Genomic DNA, 24,384 nt, shown 5'->3' with positions numbered 1-24,384 from the left:
AAATAGGCTTAAAAGTATGCTGTGTATGCAGCCAAACACCCATCCCACAGCTTTTCTTGTTTGTGCAATTATTCCTCAAGGTCTCTGTTCCTCCTGATGTCACAGCACCATCCTTAATCAGCGAGGATGCAACTTCCTTCAGCAAACTCACATTTGGCTTTTGAAAGTTCCTGTTGCTTAATCACACAAATCCACAGCTGTTCTCGTGAGCGTCAAGGTCTGGAGGGGAAGCAGCGAGGCCTCCGTCCCATCCCTTGAAGCCGACTCCATGCTTTTAATTGCCATCTGGGAAGGTGTTACTGAAAAATTGTTTCTTATTCAAAAATTGGTGCGTCCCCCCCTTCTTCAAAATGAAAAAACATAATATGCTGACAAGTGCCAGAGCAGTAGGCGGGAAGCTGCGAAAATGTGGGGGTGAAGGAAAGCTTTTTGCAGCTGCGCTGCCTCTACTACCTTTGATTCTGAACAGCCCTTGAACTAGCAGCACTCTTTAGGCAGCGGTTTGCCCTGCCCAAGTAACTTTGTAACATAGAGGAGATCAAGAAATCGTTTTGTAAAGCAGAGGAGACAAAGCGGAATAACAAAGAGCCCTCTAGGCTGGCACCATAAAGATTTTTTTTTATAAAAAAAAAGATTGCACCATCAGCTTTACTGTGGCATCTGTGGTTCAGAAACGAAGCAATGTTTCAGAAATTCCTGATCCGAATCTTGCCTCTTCCATGTATCTGCTCAGCTACCGATGCACAGGATGATGGCGGTAATCCTACTTTTCAGGCGGGATTTACAAGAAGATAAGGATGATGAAGCCTAACTCTTCTGAAGCACTGCTTGAAATGCTAAATATTGGACTACAACAACATCATAATGATGGGAGACATGAATGGAGTGGTATCTACACATATGGATAAGTCTCAAAATCAAAACTTAACATCAGATGGCAGACTGCCTAAAACATTCTTTGAACTGATTGACAATTTGGATCTGATTGATATATGGAGGACAAAAGACCCCCTAGGTAAAGAAGGAACTTTCTTCTCTGAGGCCCACCTGTCATGGACAAGGATCGACCAAATCTGGACATCTAGAGGGCTGGCACCCAAGACTAGAAAGGTGGAAATCTGCCCAAAAACATGCTCCGACCACAATGCTTTGAAACTAGAACTTAGACTTACCCAAACCGGTTCCTTCAGATGGAGAATGAATGACACCTTATTAAGAGATCAAGAGATTGTGAAAAAGGCCCAAAAAACGTTAAAGGACTATTTTGAAATCAACCTGAACACTACAGTTGAAAAAAGAATGATCTGGGACGCAAGTAAAGCCGTTATGAGAGGGTTTCTGATACAACAAAATACAATCAAGAAAAAGCTCTGGAATGGAAAGAAGGATAAAATATTGGAGAAAATATATCAAGGTGAGAAGAAACTGAGAACCAATCCCAAGTCAAAGGAAGTGCTGAGAGAAATCAAATTCCATCAAGCACAATACTCTAAACTGATAAATCAAGAGATCGAATGGAAAATCAAACAGATGAAGCAAAGATCGTTTGAATCAGCAAACAAATGTGGAAAGCTGCTAGCTTGGCAGCTGAAAAAAAGACAAAAGTTAAATACAGTGACAAATCTAGAGATTGAAGGAAGAATGGTTCAGAAACCAGAAGAAATCAGGAAGTGCTTCCACAGATACTTCAAAGAACTTTATGCACAAGGGCCTCAGAAAGAGTTGGAGATAGATCAATTTTTAAGGATAAATGGACTACCAAAAATAACCCAAGATAAAAGATCAATCTTGAATTGTAAAATAACTCAACAGGAAATTGAAGGTGCCATTCAGAATATGCAACTTGGCAAATCTCCAGGCCCGGATGGGCTTACCTCCAAATACTACAAGACTTTGAAGGACTACTTGACACAGCCTTTGATGGAGGTATGCAACCAGATCATGGAGGGGAAGAGGGCACCGGAAACGTGGAAAGAAGCATTCATCACATTGATACCCAAGCTAGAATCTGAAAAGACCCAGCTTAAGAACTACCGTCCCATCTCACTCCTGAATGTGGATTACAAAATATTTGCAGACATTTTAGCAAGCAGACTTAAAAAGGTCTTAAATGAAGTAATTCACAAGGACCAAGCTGGCTTTCTCCCTGGTAGACATTTATATGGAAATACCAGAAACATCATTGACATTTTGGAACTATTGCAAACCAATAGGAACACAAGGGCGGTTTTAATCTTCATTGATGCGGAGAAAGCATTTGATAATATATCTTGGAAGTTTATGAAGAAAAATTTGGAAGGGATGGGAGTGGGACGGGGGTTTGAAAATGGAATAGAAGCAATCTATTCAGAACAGAAAGCTAAATTAATAGTGAACAATGTGGTGACGGAGGAATTTAAAATTGAAAAAGGGACACGACAAGGGTGCCCTCTATCCCCTCTTTTATTCATTTCAGTCCTGGAGGTGCTATTGAACATGATTAGGGAGGACCGGTTGGTACAAGGGATAGAGGTCGGAGTGAAACAATATAAACTGAAAGCTTTTGCAGATGACTTAGTTTTGACATTACAGGAGCCAGAACCCAGTACAAAAAGAGTTTTAGAACTTATTCATGAGTTTGGTCGGGTTGCAGGATTTAAGTTGAACAAACAAAAGACTAAGGTTTTGGCCAAAAACTTGACATCTACAGAAACAGAGGGGTTTCAGAGAGAAACAGAATTAAATGTGGTTAAAAAGGTGAAATACCTAGGGATCTATTTGTCTTCCAAAAATTTGAACTTATTTAAAGACAATTATGAAAAATGTTGGTCGGAAATTAAGAAGGACTTAGAAATTTGGTCAAGATTGAAACTTTCCTTGTTGGGTCGAATAGCAGCTATAAAGATGAATGTATTGCCGAAAATGTTATTTTTGTTTCAGACCCTACAGATCGTGGACAGAGTGGAATGTTTTGGAAAATGGCAGAAGGATATATCTGGGTTTGTCTGGCAGGGCAAAAAGCCTCGAATAAAGTTTAAAATACTAACTGACTCGAAAGAAAGAGGAGGGTTTGCCCTGCCGGACTTGAGGTTATATTATGAATCTGCAGCCTTCTGCTGGTTGAAAGATTGGTTTTTGTTAGAAAACACTGATGTCCTGGATCTGGAAGGGTTTGATAATGCTTTTGGTTGGCATGCATATCTATGGTACGACAAGGTTAAGGTTCATAAACTGTTCAAAAATCATATTGTCAGAAAATCAATTTTTGCAGTCTGGATGAAATATAAGGACTTATTAGAGAGTAAAACCCCGAGGTGGCTATCACCAGTGGAGGCCAAGGCTCGAAAAAGACCCAATATGGAGGCCTATTGGCCGAAATATTGGGAAATAATCGAAAAAATTGGAGACAACTGGAAACTGCAGAGTAAGGATAAACTAAAAAATAAGGTGCGAGATTGGTTACACTATGCTCAAATTCAAGAGGTTTTTAAATTGGATAAAAAAGTTGGTTTCCAAGTGGAAAAATCGAAATTGGAGACAGAATTGTTAGAACCAAAAACTAAGGTATTATCGAGAATGTACAACTTGCTGCTTAAGTGGAATACACAGGATGAGACAGTTAAATCTGCCATGATAAAATGGGCACAGGATGTCGGACATAACATTATGTTTGAAGACTGGGAAAGGTTATGGAACTACGGGATAAAATTCACGGCATGTAGTGCCCTGAAAGAAAATATTATGAAAATGTTATACCGGTGGTACATGACCCCAGTCAAGCTAGCTAAGATATATCACCTGTCTGATAACAAATGTTGGAAATGTAAGGAGGCAGAAGGGACATTTTTTCATCTCTGGTGGACCTGCCCAAAAGTGAAGGCCTTCTGGGAAATGATTTACAATGAACTGAAAAAAGTATTTAAGTATACCTTTCCCAAGAAACCAGAGGCCTTCCTGCTGGGCATGGTAGACCAGAAAGTGTCAAAGAAAGATAGAACTTTGTTTATGTATGCTACCACAGCAGCAAGAATACTCATCGCAAAGAATTGGAAGACACAAGATTTACCCACGTTGGAGGAATGGCAGACGCAGTTGATGGACTATATGGAACTAGCTGAAATGACCGGCAGAATCCGAGATTTGGATGAAGAATCAGTCGAGGCGGATTGGAAAAAATTCAAAGACTATTTGCAAAAATACTATAAGCTGTATGAACTTTAAGACAGTGCATGTTTTTGGAAAGGTTACGCTTTAGCAAATATGATTAAGCAAATGGTAAAATTAATGACAAATGAGAAAAGAAGTCAATGTGAATCAAACATTTTATGTTTATTTTAAAAGGTAACAAAGTTAAGATATAATATACTGAATATGGGTACATAATAATGGAAAGTTCCAACAAGGTTTGAAATAAGGTAACAAATTGCTGATATTGCTACTACAAAGAACGCAGATCTGGAAGGTGTGGGGAAGTCCAATGGTTTTCTTTTTTGTTAAAAAAATCAAAAATTGTTTCTTGTATTTGGGTTTTTCTGTATTGTATTGAATTGTCAAAATTATGAAAAGAAACGTAATAAAAATTATTTAAAAAAAAAAAAAATGCTAAATATTGCCACGGGCTAAATGAATAAATAGAAGTGGGGTCTTCTAAATGTGTCCCTTCCGTGTATGGGTTACCTGAGTCTGGTTTTTAACTGGGAACGCAATCCAGTCTCAGCTTGACCTCTCACCAGCGCTAGTAACATTGGGCTGCATCATGAGACTCCCATAGCCTACTTTTGCAGTGCACGCACCCCTGGTCCACTTTAATAGGTATTACAGTGAGCTACACCAAAGGGTGGGACACAGGTGGCGCTTTGGGTAAAAGCCTCAGCGCCTAGGACTTGCCGATCGAAAGGTTGGTGGTTCGAATCCCCGCGGCGGGGTGCGCTCCCGTCGCTCGGTCCCAGCGCCTGCCAACCTAGCAGTTCGAAAGCACCCCCGGGTGCAAGTAGATAAATAGGGACCGCTTACTAGCAGGAAGGTAAACGGCGTTCCGTCTGCTGCGCTGGCGTGCCAGATGCAGCTTGTCACGCTGGCCACGTGACCCGGAAGTGTCTTCGGTCAGCGCTGGCTCCCGGCCTATATAGTGAGATGAGCGCACAACCCTAGAGTCTGTCAAGACTGGCCCGTACGGGCAGGGGTACCTTTACCTTTACACCAAAGGGTTGTCGTATTCTCCTCTTGGCCCATACTGAAACATGGGGATGAAGGCAATGCATATATTGCAAGACTGTTGCAAATGACTTTCTGAGCTTCACTCTACCCGCAAGCCCACAATAGAAGTCCAATACCTTTGCACAGCATTCCATGTCTGACATATGGTGATCAATGTGGTCCTCTCCCAGCCACAGCCCCTTCAAACCTGCAGTAAGGACACAATGAACTGCGAATGCTTTGGAATGTTTTAGCATAGCAGAATGAGTTGGCAGAGTTGGGAAAAGTAGAAGTTATTTGCTTCGCTGCTCCCTTTTGGGATTTTTTGGGGGGTGTGGGGGCGTTGATATGCCGTTGCCCAGTGCCAGCTGCATCAAAACCTTGGCTTTCCCCATGGATTTCTATGGGCAGCTCTCACTTCAGTCCCAGGGAATTTTAAAATAGCTTCTCAGATGAGCCAGGAAAGGATCTGTGCAGATAATGAGATCATTCCCTCCGTTATGGAGGGATGGGAGGAAAGGTAAGCGAAATGGACTAAAGAACAACAAAAAAAGGCAAAAGTTAGAACTGTCCGCCTTTAACCCTTCTCCTCGCTCGCTGCTCCTTGCCTTTTCCCTCAGCTAGCCTCTCCTGCCAGCCGATGGGGTGGCATTTTGAAGTGACACAGGTTGCCATAGCCATGCCCTCTTTGTGCCAGTCATTTTCCGCCAGCGCTCCCTCCCCATAGCTTCTCTTTTCCAACTCACAACTTGCCAGTGGCTGCTTGGGGGTTTCCCTACTGTCTAGGGTTGAGTTTGGTTTTCCTATTAAAAAAAAGAAATTGCGCTTCTGCAAATCTTCACATTCCCCCAACCCTACTGATACCTTCCTCTTATGTGTTGGCCACATACCAATCAACACATACCTTTGAACTTTATAAATAGAGAGAATTATGCTAAGCAGCAGGGTTTTTTCCCCAGTTAGTTCAGTTATCAACTGTGTGAGTGACTTTTAACTGTGAGAGCAGCAAATGTGCTGTGCTATAGGTAAACTTCGTTGGACTGGTCATGTTGTTCGAATGCCTGATTATCATCTTCCAAAGCAACTACTCCATTCCGAACTTAAAAATGGAAAGCGTCATGCTGGTGGTCAACATAAGAGGTTTAAAGACTCTCTCAAGGGAAATCTAAATAAACACTGACAACTGGGAAACACCGGCCTGCGAGTTCTCCAACTGGAGAACAGCCTTTACCAAAGGTGTCATGGGCTTTGAAGATACTCGAACTCAGGATGAAAGGGAGAAATGTGCTAAGAGGAAGGCACATTTGGGAAACCCTCACCGTGATCAACTCCTGCCCGGAAACCTATTTCCCCACTGTGGAAGGACGTGTCAATCCAGAACTGGCCTCCACAGTCACTTAGGACTCACTGTTAAGCCCGTGTTTCATGGAAGACAATCTTACTCGGCTATGACTGATCGCCAAAGAAGAAGTTGTGCTATACCTGCCTCAGAGCCAGTCTGTGAATACTGTATCAGTCAGTCTCAGGTGCAAATTCATGTAAATATATTTCAGTAACGTAAGTATCACCTGCCTCTCTTGTTCATTCAATCTGACAAGAGGAAGTACAGCAATTAAATGTCATGTTTTTTTTTAAAAAAACTTTAAAAGCATGTGTTGCATGGTTTTTCTAGGAGAAAAGAGAAATATTAAAAAGGGGTCAACTTCCGCACAAATCTGTAAAGTATAATTATCACAATAAACGCACCACGGTCTCTGCTGTCCCTCATTCCAAGGAAACAGAAGCCCAGGGATCGCTCACTGCTTGGAGATTGGGGTGGCATGCAACAATATAGATGTAAATAAAACAATTTGTCGCAAAGACATAAGCCTCCAATGACCTCCCTTCCAAGGAAGCCATAGTATGCATTGAGACTCCTGGGAATTCTGACCACTTGATGGCTGGGCTCCGTGTGACCAGATAACACATGCCCATTGAGTCTGCTTTGTACGTCTGCTCAGAGTATGCTTGAGGCAGCTGTCCCATTGCTCCCCCCATCATGCTAGTGGTTATGGTTGTCCAGGAAGTTATTTCATCTCGTAGTATTAGCTTGAGACAGTTCACAGTTTGCCCTCTTTCTGCAAGATTGGCCCTTTATAAATTCTCAGCATCAATGCAAGATTCAGCATCGTAAATGTGAAAGTTACAGCGCTCAGTATTTGTTGCAGGCATTAGCCAAAGATTCCTGTAACGACATCTCTATATAAGTGATAACCATGTTAGAAGTATCTGATGGTGACAAAATTTTCAGAATCAAAGGTATGGAGATAATTAGGACTCTGGTTAATCATTCTTCATTCCCCCCCCTTCAATGAAATGAGATTCACACAGATTAATTACTACCTGCTATAAATAAACTCTGAGAATGGCAATCTGCATAGCAGAGGCAGAGGGTAACTGTCATTTAATATATCACAGCTTTTCATGCACCTGTTCTCTCTATGCTGTTACCATGGAAACCCCACTTTTATAAGAGAAGCCCTGGATAATTAGCATGGATCGAGGTCTATATCAATCAGAATAATTTGGAGGAATACAAGGAACCCAAAGGAGCGGGCAAAAACTACTTTGTCTCAGTGAGAAGATATCAGATCACTGCTGTGTAGTAAATCGCAGGAGAGCAGGAGGCCAAGAGGTCTGGTGGTAACAGACTTAATACAAACCCCCCCTCCCCTGATTAAAAAAAAATAAAAACCATAAAAATAACCTTCCTTTGAAAATAGCAAGGCAGGATGGGAAACCATTTTGGGGCCAAATATCACATTGTTGGGGGCTGTATTCAAGTACAGGGTGGAGCCAGACCTAACCATCAGTCAACACACAATCACACAAGGCTATTTCCTATGGAAACAGAGGCATATCTTGAATTCTTAGTAATGCCACTTAAGTTTCACCGATCATTTTCTTTACTTTCTTTTTACAAATGTTATAAAAATGCTGCTCAACACCTTATATCTTTCCTGATGGTGCAGAAGGCAAAAACAAAACCCTCCAGTAATTCCAACAGAATAATGCAGCAATACAACTTCCATCCCTGATCACTAGCTATCCTTGCTGGGACCAATGACAACATCTGGAAGGCCAAAGGTTCCCAATGCCTGATTTAAAGCAAACTTCAAAATGCAATTGCATCCAGAAAATAGAATTCATGCAGTTGCAAAATTCGTGGAACGGTTTCTGTATATTTGCAAGAATCAGAACTGTGTTGTGATTTTTCCTCCTCTGTTTTGAAGCTGATGGAAACTACGGATTTCCTCCCCTTGCAAATGTACATAAACACATACACACACAATGTTGAATACAAATTATTTTACTGCATTGGATAAATCTATTCCCCCCTCCCCCCACCAAGTTCATGGACCCTTCGAAGTGGACACACACAGAGAGAAAATTCAGTGCAATAAAAGCATACGAACAACATAACACAGCAAACAAAAACGCCCTGCACGCCAAATTTTGTCAAACCCTCCAAGTGTCCTTATTTTCCAGGGGAACCCCTGATTTAGAGAAGCCATCCCAGTTTCTGATTTCATCCTGGAATGTCCCACTTTTCCTTAGGATGTCCCTGTTTTCATTGGAAAAATGTTGGAGGGTATGGAGTTATCTGAGCCGTCTGAAGGCAATCCTGTATAGGGAAGTTTTTTTTATTATTAAAAAATGTTTAATGTTTTATTATGCTTTTATATTTGTTGGAAGCCGCCCAGAGTAGCTGAGGGAACCCAGTAAGATGTTTGGGGTATAATAGTAAAATTATTATTATGGAATGGGATGTCCTTATTTTCATCGGAGTGTCAGGAGTGCGTGCAGGAGCCAGGCTCTGTGACCAGTAGGGCTTCACAGGGCTGGGGCTTTCCTAAGTTTGTTCTGAAGAGGCAAGGTACAGGTGAGGCTGATTGGTAACTCACAGCACATGGTGGCAAGAGCCGGGAAGGGATATAAGGTCAGCATTTCCCTTTGGCTCTTTGCCACAGCAACACGCTTCTTGCCTTGCTGCTTTTGGCTCCTTGACTCCTGGTTTCCTGACTCTTGGACCCTTGATTCTTGACAGTGGATGCTGGGGGGCAGCAAAGTGCTAGAGGAATGGTGGCAAGATTTTGGAGGAGGAAGCCATGCATGCCATGTAGCCTTGACTTTCACCCTCTAAGCCAAGGGTCAACAACCTTTTGAGTGAGCCCCTTCTGGTCAATTCTCTCCCTGTCCCCCCGGATCAGCACACTCCCTCCCAAGAAACAGACAGACAGACAGACAGACAGACAGACAGACAGGAAGACACTTCACTTTATCAAAGAATCCAGGTACGCAGCATGCCCTCCAAAATTTCTCCAATGAAAACAGACACCCCATTCCATACCCTCTACCATTTCTCTGATGAAAATTGGGACGTCCAAAGGAAAAGCAAGGACACTCCAGGATCAAATCAGAAACCAGGACAGCTTCTGAAAATCAGGGCTGGTCCTTGGAAAATAGGGATGCTTGTGGTATCAATCTGAACCTGGGAAAGCACAGAAAGTTCAAAGAGGAATCTGGGGGAAATGTCACTCTTCCAACTTCCTCCTTCAACTCTATACTTTGCAAATGTGGCTCAAAGGTTTCATGGGTGCCAAGGTAAGATCTGAAGGGCACCAGTGTACCCGTAGGCACCATGTTGGCAGTCTTTGCTCTAAGTTAAACCTGCTGCCCTGGGTTATAGTGGAAGGTGCTGTTTTGACATCAGTGTGGAAGCGAGACTGAATTGCCATTCCAGCTGTCTTCTGTGGATGTCATGAAGAGGAGCTACGTTGTCCTTTATTTTGAGCAGTAAAATATTTTGGGCTGGCTCTGCATATAGCGTGACTTTTTGTGAAACGGAAAGGCAATTGCTAGTCACTTTCCATGCCATCTACCTCCCTGAGATCTTCATATGAAGGGCGGAATATAAATTTAATTAATAATAATAGTAATCCGAAAGGAATTCAATTTTTTTGCCTCCTTTCAGTTCAGTTTTAGACATAATTGTCATGTATGCATTCATGGTTTTTTCTGACATATAAACAGAAAACGAACACTTTCTCTCTTTGTAGCACCCTGAAAAATGACCAAATGGAGACACTTTTACGCATTGCATAGAGAAAAAAAAAACACAGAGCCTATAGGATACATGGGTTTGCTTGCATTTGCACTTTTCTTTTCAGATGGATACTTAAAACATCTTCGTTGCATCCCTAAAAATATGGTTTGCCAGTTTCCTTCTGAGAAACAGAAGACATGTTATTTTCCCCTGGTGCTAGTGAATAAAACCAAGAGCCACGTTTAGCATAGTATTGCATCCTTTGGGTGAGGAGGTGGGAAGAAACAGTTCTATAGCCTGGGGAATGAATGGCCTGGAGGTATTTGAGTGACCTATCCTATTATGAGTGAAAGCAGCTTGTGGAGAAGGAAAAGGAAGCTTAAGCCAGTGAAAATACACAATAATAGGTTTAACTGCATCACTGCTACCGGATAATTCCTTAGGCGAAATGTTTGTAACTGCGGTGTTCACAGCCAATCGAATCCAGAAATCTTGCAAGGGATTGAAAGGTTATCTAAATCCGGCTGACTGTTCCAAAGGCAAGGCCATTCAGCACAGATCAGCCTACGCAGGCCAGACTATAGCACGTCTCAGCTGTTGCCAAGGGACTGGAGCCCAAGAAAAGAATGGTTACCAGGGAGTACCTTTAAATCCACCTCTAGTCTCCCAGGATCCTGAGGGACATGGGTGAATATTCCTTCTTTGCATCAAATACGACACATAGACAGCATAAGCAAAAGCCAGCCGCTGATATTTCCAAAGGAGGTGTATGTGTGAGAGAGCAACACACACACACACACACACACACACACACACACACACACACACAAGCTGCTCTATATCTTAAAAACATATATCTTTAATTGAAGCATTCTTTTGTGGAGCTGCAAAGGGTGCAGGGAACATGCCAAGACAATGCAAGGGACATCTGTGTGGATTCAGGAGGCAGAAGTGTGGCCAGGTAAGCAGTTCTGAAACTTCATAATTGTACAATTTACCTGGAAAAAAACCCTTGGCTTATTTTAGATGCGTCCAGGAGTGCGCTTAACCGATATTGAAACACATCTCACAACTCAACATGGCAGTCATGTCAGAAACTGCCATTCTTTCCTGCCAAATGTCTTCTCTGATGACGCTGACACTGTTGGGGCGCATTGTCAATAAAGCAGTGCACACCTGCTCACAGTGAGCCTCTTATCGGAGCCATGGTAATTATGCACCCCATGTTCACTTATAAAGTCGACATTTCTCCACTCTCCTCAACGTAGTTAGGAAAAGTTCATGGTCTTAAAAGGAAAACCCCAAACTCCACTTTAGCACAACATGTGAAGGTGATCATTCTTCATACACCAACTGGTAGCACTCAGCAAAACATACATGATTATGTTTTTATATTCTGTTGGAAGCCACCCAGAGTGGCTGGGGAAACCCAGCCAGATGGGCAACTTATAAATAATAATAATAAAATTATTATTATTATGACTACTATTTTTTGATTCTCTATCCTGCCTTTCTTCCCCAAGGAGCTTAAGGTGGCAAACAGATAATCAAATTAAATACAAAAAACCAAAGCATTTTAAAACAGTTTAAAACGTTCTAAAAACAATTATAAATTAAGAACATCTAAAAGCAGCTGCAGTTAAAAACATTTCCCCCATCCAGTTCTTCCAAACATTCTTCCATCTCAGGGTTGCCAGCAATACCCAAAATACAAAAACAGAAAACGACAAAAACAAAATAGAGTTACATCTTGTAATTACTAACAGAAGGTAATATGTTTAGGTAAGCATATTTGTAAGATCTATTGGCAACTTGGAGATGTTCCGTATACTTCATCATAATATCACAGTTTGTAATTAGTCTCTTTTCTATAATCTGAGGCAAAGCTTTGATAGATGTTGCTGCATATGTCCCTAATTTGTATGTGAGATAAAATCATGCCACACAATTTACAAATCAAGTACTTAAGCTCTGTTTTGGCTGATGGATTCGTTTTTCAAACGCCCAACGTGAAATATTGTTCCGCTTAATATCTGCTATATCATTGCAAGCATTGCAAGACCGATGTCCAGCAACCCATAGATTAAGGGCCACTGCTTTGTTCATAATAAATCTAAACACAAACTTTGATGGACAATTAAAGCAAGATAAAAGGATCCTAAAAAAAAAATTTCCAAGGGTGCACAGCACTTAAAGACCTGGGACTTATCTTGTCATCTTGCTAGATTAACAATATTTCCCCCTACTAGTTCCAGGGCACATAATGCTTTATGGCACTGTTATGTATCCTCTGCTGCCACTTCTTCTGATTCTTTTGCACCTGATCGAAATATGGCCATGATAACTGTTCCCAGTCGCCACTGTCAAGTTTCCAGTTCTGTAACAAAACAGTCCTTGGCTAGATATTTTAGTCCAGGTGCACTTGCTACTCAGTAGCAGGCAATGCAGGAAAGCAGAGTAGATCAATACCTGATAGTTACAAAACTGTGTCACCGAGGAGGTCAGCAAGCAGAGCACGTGTACACTTGGCCCTTGACATTAGTCTCCAGGGAAACGGAGGAACATCCTTTTGGACTGCCAAAGGAACATCAGGATGTGTATACAGTAAGTAGTAAGAGAGTTCAACCAGATCAATGTTGAAGACAACCACATTTCTTTAATAGAAACACGGGGAGTTGCCTTACTCTGAATCAGAGCATCGATCCATCTAATTCAGTATGGTCTACACAGATTGGCAGGGGCTCTCCAGGGTCTCAAATCCAGCCTTGCCTGTCAATTCTTGCGAATGAACCTGGGATTTTCTGAATGCAAGCCATGTGCTACCACTGAGCTAGAGACTGTCCCCAAATGATAGCGATGATGTGGAATAAGGGGTACTTTATATTTTAATAACTTTTGTTGTTGTTGCTTTTTTTCAGCCAGAACTCACCAGAACTCAGTTCCAGCACCTCTCAGGTGGGCACCATTGTCATTCTAAGAGAACAAGGAAGGTCTTCATGGTGAGCTTCAGCACCTTTTCTCCCTAGAGAGCCAGTGTGGTGTAGTGGTTAAGAGCAGTAGACTCATAATCTGGTGAACCGGGTTCGCTTCCCTGCTCCTCCACATGCAGCTGCTGGGTGACCTTGGGATAGTCACACTTCTCTGAAGTCTCTCAGCCCCACTCACCTCACAGAGTGTTTGTTCTGGGGGAGGAAGGGAAAGGAGAATGTTAGCCGCTTTGAGACTCCTTAGGGTAGTGATAAAGTGGGATATCAAATCCAAACTCTTCTTCTAGAAAAATAGCACTGTCTATACTGTAGCCCACCTCTCTCTGGCTTGCTGCCACCACATCCCAAAGCAGTCCACAAGCCTTCCGTGCCAAGAAATGAAAAGAAGCATACGCGTCAACTTACGAAGCATATGGGGAGCGGGTGGTGATGTCGCATGTGTGTGTGATGTCATACACATGTGCCGAGTGCCCTGAGTACCGGCTTCTCCAGTTGCTGCTGTTGAGGGAAGAGGCCCCAGCTCCTGCCATTGTTGTGACACACTCTACTCCCTACAGGCTGTGTGCGCTGTGCATGCCGCAAGTTGCGTGCCACACGCACATCAGGAAGAGCCAGGGCCTCTTTCCCTGGCAGCTGCAGTGGCAGGAGGAGGAGAGGTCAGCTGTGGAAGCTGTGGCTCCATGCTTAGTCTCCTCTGTCCCCTGAACATTGGGGGTGCCATATATGATGCCATGTGTGATATTGAATTATTTGAGTAGGTTTGAACAATTTGGGGTAATTAAAATGTTAAAAGTTAAATAAACCTTGTGGAGGGAGGAGTGTTAAATGTATATAAAATTGTACATATGGTTGATTTGAATATGTTATTATTGATTAAGTATACCCAATGTATCAGTCGCCCGGGGGGTTTCATTGTTTGTGTTTTGGTTATTGGTAAAAAATAAAATTTTTAAACCTTTTTAAAAAAATGATGCCATGTGTGCGACAGGCTCACAGAGTTTGGAGAAAATGGCTTTGCAGACCAAACTGGGATCCATGCCAGGACTAATGCCCTACCGAGGCTTTAGAGAGCTTCTGATAAAGTAGATCTGCAATAGTCAACATGTTACCCTCCAGATGTCTCTGGACTACAGCTTCCATCATCCTTGACCATTGGCTATTCCTGCTGTGGCTCATGGGAGTTGGAGTCCATCAACATATGGAGAACACCAGCTGTCCCTGAGGGAGGCAATACTGGGTTAAATGCACCAATACTTTGACTTGGTCTAAGGCAGCCTCATACCTTCCTGTACCACTTGCTGTTTAGGAGTACTTTTAATAGCGATTTCTTGCTGCCCCTTACATCCTGGAGCTGGCACCTTCTCTATGGTTTGACAGTGTGTGTGTAATGGTGCCATCATTTCATTTCATTTCACTTTTGTGTACTGCCTTCCTCTATTACCACGTGCAAGGCGGTTTATGAGCTAAAGAAACAACAAAATTGACAGCAAAGATCACAAACCTCATAAAAATCTGACGCAATACAAGTCATGATAAAAGCATAACTTTAAAATAAACACATCAAATAAAGCAATATTAAGCGGTCCATTAGAATATAACAGTAAACAGTAAAATTAAACATCGGCAAACAATAATTAAACAGTTCACACTTAACAATTACAATTAAGAGTTACTAAACTATAATCAATCAAAATAACGGCCAGTCAAATGCACAAAATACCACAAAGCATACAAAAGGATTAAACTGAGAAACAAAGACACACAAGTTATAATTTATTTATTTAAAAAATATCCCTCTTCTCTCTTCTACTCTCTTCTCAGAAGTCATGGTCTGGGAAAGGCTCCCACGGCTGGAGGGTGGGCCAAGGCAGATGGAAAAAGCCATTGCGTGATGGTCAGTGAAGTCTGTCTACCCTCACAGTTCTTCATCTGAAAACATCTTTATTATGAAGACGAAGGCTTTGGGAGCAGACATCTGGAACCCTACTCTGCAGAAAGAACTGGAAAGCCCCAAAGCACAGAAGGGCTGGCTTATTACATTGGGGAATAAGTGAAGTAATACACTCCTCTGAAAACCATCAGGTTCAGAGTCCAAAACTGGACCGCTGTGTGCATGTCTGATTGCCTTGAGGCACATGATATTGTTATACCTCCAGTTACTGAGGGAGGGAGTAGAATAAAGACCAGGACAACCTGAGTGTATCTTAAAGACAACTTCATTGAAAGGGCACAGACCTGCATGACATGTTGGGTCACTGCATGACATGTTGCTATCAAGATCTATGTTCCATCATGATGCTTCATGTAAAATGTGGGCATCTTCTTCTTCTTCGGCAATCACTCGTAGCTGAGTAAGATCGTCTTCCGAAAACATGGTCTTAACAGTGAGTCTGTAAGCGACTGTGGAGGCCAATTCTGGATCCTCACGTCCTTCCACAGTGGGGACATAGGTTTCCGGGCAGGAGCTGATCACGGTGAGGGTTTGCCAAGCGTGCCTTCCTCTTAGCACGTTTCTCCCTTTTGTCCTGAGTTCGGGTATCTTCAAAGCCCATGACACCTTTGGTAAAGGCTGTTCTCCAATTGGAGCACTTGCATGCCAGTGTTTCCCAGTTGTCGGTGTTTATGCTAGATTTATTTAGATTTCCCTTGAGAGAGTCTTTAAACCTCTTTTGTTGACCACCAGCATGACGCTTTCCATTTTGAAGTTCAGAATACAGTAGTTGCTTTGGAAGACGATAATCAGGCATCTGCACAACATGGCCAGTCCAATGAAGTTGATGTTGAAGTTTAATACTTAGTTTAATTGACTGCTCCTCAGCTAAGTGTTGGCATTCGCATGCATGTGTTTGTGCAAGAGAGACTTTGTTAGACCCCAATTAAAACTCAGCCAGGATCCTGAACCACCCCTCAAGCTCCAAATATACTTACACCAAAGACAGCTGAAGATATGGTTTAAACTACCCCAGAATCACAGGATTCATTGTCAGTTTAGAGATAACTCGTAAGTTCATCAAAAGCAGTTTTGTCTGTTGACATCATCAAAAGGGCTTTTGTTTGGAACAAGGTAAGCAGGACAAGAAGAAAATTATGCATTTTTTATTGCGGGAGAATCTGTGAGCATTACCGAGATTCCTCAGTTTATGTAGATTTAGCAATTAAGCAAATAAGTATCACTTTGATTTCATAATTACCTCTTGGAAATATCATTCCCATTCCAGGTGTTTTCTGTAACAACAGGAAAATTAGTTTCAATTAAGCAGGAGAAAATACAAGCCGAGTAAGAGTCTTCAAGAAATAAACCCCAACATTCATTTCTTGGAGGGTACTTGATTTAGATAATTAAATATCTGCCATGTGATTGGACCTTTCGGTGGAGAAGTGCACTTTAGAATGACATTTAAGATTAAAATGTCTAGAGGCAAATATTGAAAATGTTAAAAGGGAAAAGATAGACTTTACTAAGCAGACTTCTACTAAGACAGGCTTTACTAATTTTCTTAAGAGTTTTTTGTTGGAATATGTTTGTAATGTTGGAAAAGATAATACACTTTTATGTTTGATTCTCCCAAATGAAGTGTGCCCATCCCTTATTTTATTTAATTTTATTTCATTTCATTTTCTTATACCCTTTAACCTAGAAGTTCCCAGAGTGGTGCACAGCATTTAATTAAAATAAAACATGCACAGGATTTTTTTTTAAAAAAGCATTCCAGTATAATACATGTCTAAACATAGAGAGCCCTGTAATGAAAGAACAGCAATTCAGTAGCAAGGACTGCAGTTCCTTCTTCAACTCAGTCACTTCAATAAATCCATTGAAAAGGTTGTGTCTTAAGTTGCTGCTGTCACACTGTTGGTGCAGAGGACAATCCTAAATCCGATGGGAGGCCGTTCCACATCCCAGTTGCCCTAAGACTGAAAGATCTGTCTTCCATGTTGTTGAAAAGTGAACCACAGATCCCTTGCAGATCTTAAAACATGGCATAGCAGACCCTCCAAGTGTCCCTGTTTTCCAGGGACAGTCCCTGTTTTACAGAAGCTGTCCCGGTTTCTGATTTGATCCCGGAATGTCCCACTTTTCCTTAGGATGTCCCTATTTTCATCACAGAAATGTTGGAGGGTGTGGTAGGACATCCCTATTTACATCAGAGAAATTGGACAGTATGGAGTTACATGACCCCAGAGCCCAGGAGATAAGTAACTATACAACCTTTAGAAGACATCTGAAGGCAGCCCTGTATAGAGAAGTTTTTTAAAATGTTTAATGTTTTATTATGTTTTTATATATGCTGGAAGTTGCCCAGAGTGACTGGGGAAACCCAGTCAAATGGGTGGGATATAAATAATAACATTATTATTATTATTATTATTATTATTATTATTATTATTAAATAAGCCTTCCCTATTTTCATCAGAGAAAGGTTGGAGGGTATGGCATAGGCAGTGGATAATGGGAGAGAGACACCTTCAAGTACAGCCCCCCCCGAGTTATGTACTGAGTTGAATAGGATCCAAAATGCAGCAGTCTGATTGGTCCTAGAACAATACGATCCAGAATGCAGCAGTCTGATTGGTCCATAGGAGCCACCCAATCCAGCTCCAGGTGGAAGTGAATCCGCAACCTGATTGGCCTACAGGTGAATCCTGGAATTAGCCAATCATGTGGGGCCCATTGTGTAAATAATGTATATAAGGCAGACATTCTGGGGGAACTTCCATTCCTCCTCACCACTATGAGCTGAATAAAGAGCATGAAATCCACTCCTGACTCCGAGTATATTTCACTGGCGACGAAGGTGGGATCCTGTTGAGCTGACCACCACACACAGTACCACAGCACCACCACCTGCCGCACTGCTGCCTTGCACTGTGTATCCAGGCTTCAGCTCCGGGCCCCAAGGAACTCAGAATGGCAACCGTTCAACCCAGTGTCAGGAGACTGGGAAGCGTATGCCTCCCGTTTCACCTTCCTCCTAGAAGCCAAAGGGGTCACCAACGAAGAAGAAGCCAAAAAGAGGGTGATATTCTTCAGCGTCTGTGGAGAGGAGACGTTTGAAATCTCCAGGGCTCTCCTCGCGCCTGAGTGGCCTACAGGAGAATCCCGGAATTAGACAATCACGTGGGGCCCATTGTGTAAATAATGTATATAAGGCAGACATTCTGGGGGAACTTCCATTCCTTCTCACCACTATGAGCTGAATAAAGAGCATGAAATCCACTCTTGACTCCGAGTATATTTCACCCCCCGATCCCTGCTGACCCATGCACGGGATCCCAGGGATCTTTGGAGAATTTAGACACGGAGGAGGCTGTCGTAGCTTTAAGAAATATGATTTATACCTTCAGTTTGCATGGAGAGAGTACAGATCTTGCAGCATGGTCATGTCAAGAGGGGCTGGTTCCCCACAGCAGTGCAGCACTGGAGTCCAAGGCATCTCTGCTAGCCTACCTTTAGCCAGCCTGCCCAAGACAGATCTGGCTTCATGTCAAGGGCCTGGAGCGCTTGCTGTGACATCACACTCAGCTACCCTGGCAACCTTCCCAATCTCCAGTCTCTCTTCACACTTCAGAGGATGGGGGAAGGACAGTTCTACTTGCATTGCGAATGGCTCTTGATGGCCCTGTATGCTTTCTTCGTGGCCTTGAGCTTAGCCAAGTCATTTTGCATAGACTAGCCCAGGATTTCCTCTGCAGCTTGTATATCACCTTCATACCCCCCAAAATCAAAATCTTTTGAATAATGATTGTAAAATATTGTCTAAAATGTATAAATTGCTGCAGGAATGGCATTTGAAAGATGAAGAGGTAAATTCGGTTATGATACATTGGGCCAAGGATATACAGCTGAAAGAGTGGGAAAAACTGTGGAAGGAAGGATTAAAATTTACAGTATGCAATGCTTTGAAAGAAAATGTGATGGAAATGATGTATAGATGGTATATTACACCAGTGAAATTGGCTAAAATAAGTAAATAAGTAAAATAAGTAACAAATGTTGGAAAAAGAAAAAGAAAAAGAAAAAGAAGGATCTTTTTATCACATGTGGTGGGAATGCAAGAAAGTGAAGAGCTTCTGGGAAATGATATATAATGAGATGAAAAAGTGGAAAGCCACTGCTTTTTTCCTTTCTTTTCTTTTTGCATCACAGCCCCCTTTGTAAATCGGGTGAAAGCTATGACTTCCATCCCAGAAAAATGTACATAAACAAATGCACACACAATTCTATATACAATTTATTTTATTGCATTGGAAAAATCTGTTTTTGTGTGTGTGAGTGCCTAGTTCATAGACTTCCTAAAGCCCAACTGTGGACCACATCTTAAGAACTCCTGAGCTAGAAGATCCCAAGGGAGTGACTCAATATAAGGCAGCTTCCTGTGGTCCTATGAGGGAAGGAACTCTAGTGCAGAAAAGCTCTGTAGGAAACACCCAATTATGTTCTATCTCCTCTCTTGGAGGCAGTCTGCCTCTGAATACCAGCTGACAGGAATCACAAGCGAGGAGAGTGCTGTTCTGTGGTCCTGTTTGGCTCAGATGCTCTTCAAAGGTTTCCAGTTGGCCACTGTGAGAACAGGATACAAGGTGGGCCTTGGGCCTCTGATGGCCACCGAGTTATTTCTTATGTTCTTATCACAAAGGAGGACAGAAGCTGAAGACAGAGACTCTGTTAAAGCAGGAAGAGGTTTCGAAGGAAGCGATGTTTGTGGGTCAATAATTAGGATGTGCTCTGACTACTCTGAATTCTCCTAAAACACCCGAGCTTATATATCCACATAATGCCAATTCATGCGATTTGAACATTTCCCCCCATATAATTCTTTCTTTGTGAGAGACAAAAGGCTATTTTTGTTAAAAACTTGATACTCGACAACCTCTCTTTCTCCTGCGCTGATGGAAACAAATCACAATGCCTTGTTATTTGTGATATTTCCATGGCGACAAACTAGTGCCCAAAGCATTGGACTGTGACTTCAGTGAGGGATTAAGGAGTCATTCAATGCTAATTAAAATATGCCCATGGTCAACCAGAATGAAAGGTACTCATATAAAAAGACAATTAATTTTAGTGAACATTTATATTTGTTTGTTCGTATTTGCATAACTGAAAAGCTTTCATTTCAATGGGATTTTTAATTGTGTCGGATCTGATGAATTAGGCTAAAGCTTACAAGGCTTAGAAAACATCTTAGTGAAAAAGCAATAGGCTAATAGCATATTATGAGCCAATAAGGACAATGGCTATAGCATACGTATTCCTAATACGATGCATATACTTTTATAAGCAGTTTCCATTTGTTCAGTGAGACTATGGGCTGTCCATACCGGAGTTTACTGTGTGTTTGCAGCTGTTTGCATTCCCATTTAATTCATGTGGCCCTCAAAGAACACAGATATTGACACTTCTGTAAATCTGGGTATATCTAATACAGGGATAATCCAAAAAACTGGGAAAATTGGGCTCCAAATCACTCCTCTTGGGGTCACAGAAGATTTCTTTTGGTGTATGGGTGTGGAAGGATCAATGGTCACTTTCTGTTACACCTCTTTCCATGCCCAATACTTTCTCAATGCTTCCATTTATTTTCTAGTTGAGCTTATAACTATTTCCTGTGCACTTCCGAAGGCATACCCTCCAACATTTCTCTGAAGAAAATAGGGACGTCCCATTCCATAATGTTCATTTTACTATTTATACCCCACACTTCTTACTGGGTTGCCCCAGCCACTCTGGGTGGCTTCCAACATATATAAAAACAGAATAAATCATCAAACATTTTTAAAAAAACCCTCCCTATACACGTTTGCCTTCAGACAGCTTGGGGTTCGGATAACTCCATACCCTCCAAGGAATCTGGAATCACACAATAAAGACAGCAAATGAGAGTATCCGAGTGAGCTAAGTGAATAGAAGTGTTTTTAATTGCCAACAGTAACACAGCACTGAGGGTTCCTGCTGAATTTCTGAGGGGAGACTATACAGGCGCCACTGAACATAATGTTGTTCTCCTGTTTGATGACAGATGGATCAGAGCAGGCTTTGGCACCACTAGGCCTGCGCACACACACAGAATACATTTTAAAAAATCACATGTCTTTCTCAAAGAATCCTGGGAACTGTGGTTTATTAAGGGTGCTTGGAGCAGCAGCTCTATGGGAGTAAACTACAATTCCCAGGGTTCTTTGGGGGGGAAACTGTAGTTGAAATGTATGGTGTGTATACAGCCTAGGACAGGATCCTCTGGAGTCATGGGCCAGTTCATATGGGGGAAGGCTTTCTCTCCCATAACTGGCATTAGACTTCCTAAGAAGATGCTCAGGGAGAGAGAGAGAAGCAACGGAGGAAAAGAGATGAAGGAAACAGACAGGGGCATAGCTGTCAACCTTCCCTTATTTGGCGGGAAATCCCCTTATTCCAGTGCCGTTTTCCACTGCTATCCCAGATTGTTAGATATCCCGTAAATGTCCAGGATTTCAAAGGAAGCAGCTCCTCTCCCTCCCTCCCTGCCGGCCAGGGAGGCTCCTCAGCTGCGTTGCTTGGCTGCGTTGCTCACCCAATAAGGAGTCTGAGAATGACTGGGGGGTGGAGCTTGCATGCCTTGTGCCGATCAAATCGGCCGCGTTGCCTGGGGACTTGTCTTTGCTCAGCGCTTCCCAGTGGAGAGGTGGTTTCCTTGCTGCTGTATCCCTTTGCCGGGTTGCTGCGCTGTGGGAACCACCGCTTGAGGCTTGGTTTCGCTGCTGGCTGGGCTTTTGACCTTTGGCTTGGAGGGGCTCGGAACGTACCTGTGCTCGGAATCGGATGGATACATCGACAGCCCACTCACCTTTGCCAGGGATAAGATCTGTTTGGAGCGGGGGCACATGGGGGAAAGAGAAGGAGCGGCTGGTTGAGTACAATGGTGGGCGGCGATTTCGTGGGAGGGGGGGCTTTTCGATTTGTTTTGGAGGCTCCTTCGATTGACTGTTATGGGGGAAAGGAAAGGAGCTGGTTAACTAAAATGGCAGGCGGTGATCTCATGGCGAGGGGGGGAGGCTGCCACCGCCTTGTGTGTGTGTGTGGCTAGTTAATGCAAGCTGAGGGGTTTTTTGAACGCTGGACACTGTTTTGTTGCACGTGCTGCTGCAAAGCCAGCCTGGGGAGCCATCTTAAGTTGAGGCTGCATAGGCCTTGTGGTACATGTGATTCAGATGCTATTCAGTTGACCCTCTGGTTACAAAGCTGAACCGTAGACTGTCCCTGGGACAGGTGAGGCTGCTGATCCCTTATTTTGGCTGCTGATCCCTTATTTGCGAGGCTTGTTGTTGTTTAGTCGTTTAGTTGTGTCCGACTCTTCATGACCCCATGGACCAGAGCACGCCAGGCACTCCTGTCTCCCACTGCCTCCTGCAGTTTGGTCAAACTCATGCTGGTAGCTTCGAGAACACTATCCAACCATCTCGTCCTCTGTCGTCCCCTTCTCCTTGTGCCCTCAATCTTTCCCAGCATCAGGGTCTTTTTCAGGGAGTCTTCTCTTCTCATGATGTGGCCAAAGTATTGGAGCCTCAACTTCAGGATCTGTCCTTCCAGTGAGCACTCAGGGCTGATTTCCTTACTGATCCCTTATTTTCAAATCTGAAAGTTGACAGCTATGGACAGGGGACAGGGGTTTATAACAAGCAAACGTTCTAGTGTTTCAAATTTTAGCCAGTGTTTCAAATTTTAGCTAGTGTGTCTTCCAGGTAGGAACAAGCTACAAAAATGGGCTTTGAAAAGGAAGAGTTTTGTATCCCCTGCCCCTCTGTTTGATGAAACCATGCTGATTCTCGGAGCGAACGACGGCAACAAACCAGCCAGAATTAATAGATGCACATAGGCTCTGCGCAGATGCCACGGTTCCTCCACATTCGCATGCTTACCGTTTCTGCTATTGATTTGCTGATCCAAATGAGTATTTTGAAACTCTGTGGGAGTTTTCCAATTAGTTAAGAGGCAATTCTTGTCACCCTGCTGCAACGCTAACAGCTATAGCTCAGAGAACACGCCGAGGACTTCTTAGCGGAACAACCTAGTTTAATCAAGGCCGGCCCCCTTCAGAGCAGCCTCATCTGTGGGACATTTTCTCTTAATATGCAATGCTTCCTTTATTAGAAGTGTAGAATAATAGACCACCGCAGCCAGCGAACAGCAGTGACGGAGCTTTGCAGGTCGACAAGGTGGTTTGTGGGGAAGATGCATGAGCTCGCCTGCCGTAGGATGCTTCTCAAATTAAGGAGCAGGGGCTGAGCACAGGCAGTTCAACGCCTTGCTCCCATCAAAGCTGCCACCTGAGTGACCCCTTCTCAAAGGAGAACAAAGTGTCTCCGCAGAATGTGACAGCCGCCAGAGGAACGCTGCAGCTGTTGTGGCAAAGGTGGCCTCTTGGAATCTGACAACCTGCTAATATACATAATCTAAGGAAAGCTGCGTGCCGCATGCTGCACCCTGAAACAATCTCCCTTTTCCCTCTAGGTGCGGCAATGTGCCTTGAGTGTGTGTGTGTGTGTATTCAAAGCCAGGTTCCAAGATTCTGTCACATCCCTACTTGTAGCATGACAAGGAAATGCAATGCAGAATTAGGCTGTGTGGGTGAAGAGGCAGAACTATGCAGAAAGAGACAGGATCGATTCTATCAATGCATCTTCAGGCACTTGCCAGTGCCACATGACCCAGCAAGACGGTCCAAGGTATTGAAACTTGCCGCCAGTGGTGGCTCCTCCTTCTGGGTGCTGGTAGAGAAGATGGCAGAGAGACTCATTATAATGCCAGGCAGCGCCGATGGGTCACTATATTTTTGTCTCCATCCTCCTCTGCAAGTGATTCTAGGAAGGCAACTCTGTGACAGCATACACACTATGCTTTGAAGCACAGCATTCCCCCCAGAGAATTCTGGGCACCGTAGTTTGTTAAGGGTTGTTGGGGATTCCCTGCGAGGGACAAAGTACAGCGCCCAGAATTCTTTGAGGGAAAGACTATGCCTCAACTGTGTTTTATAGTGTGTGTGTGTGCGTAGCCTGAGATGAAGGAGGAGGGAGCTGACCAGAAGTGCCACCCCCTGAACTCATTGTAAGAAGGAAGTCAAGTGTGGGTCGGCTGAGGTTAGTGGGGCAGTGCCCCAT

At 43.0% G+C, this 24,384-nt stretch overlaps 1 long non-coding RNA gene across 2 annotated transcripts; it reads left to right on the top strand.

Annotated features, from left to right (window-relative positions):
- The first annotated feature begins 13,689 nt into the window (after window positions 1-13,689).
- Window positions 13,690-15,350, top strand: LOC310745646. Of its 2 annotated transcripts, none has more exons than XR_014540272.1 (2): window positions 13,690-13,920; window positions 15,070-15,350. It is a non-coding gene; the product is annotated as an uncharacterized lncRNA (long non-coding RNA). The 2 variants fall into 2 exon arrangements; XR_014540273.1 differs by lacking the exon at window positions 13,690-13,920 and adding an exon at window positions 13,963-14,002.
- Window positions 15,351-24,384: the final 9,034 nt, after the last annotated feature.

This window comes from Podarcis filfolensis (assembly GCF_964270895.1).
Source record: "Podarcis filfolensis genome assembly, chromosome: 12".
NCBI classification, from domain to species: domain Eukaryota; kingdom Metazoa; phylum Chordata; class Lepidosauria; order Squamata; family Lacertidae; genus Podarcis; species Podarcis filfolensis.
This window is presented reverse-complemented; position numbering and strand designations above follow the sequence as displayed.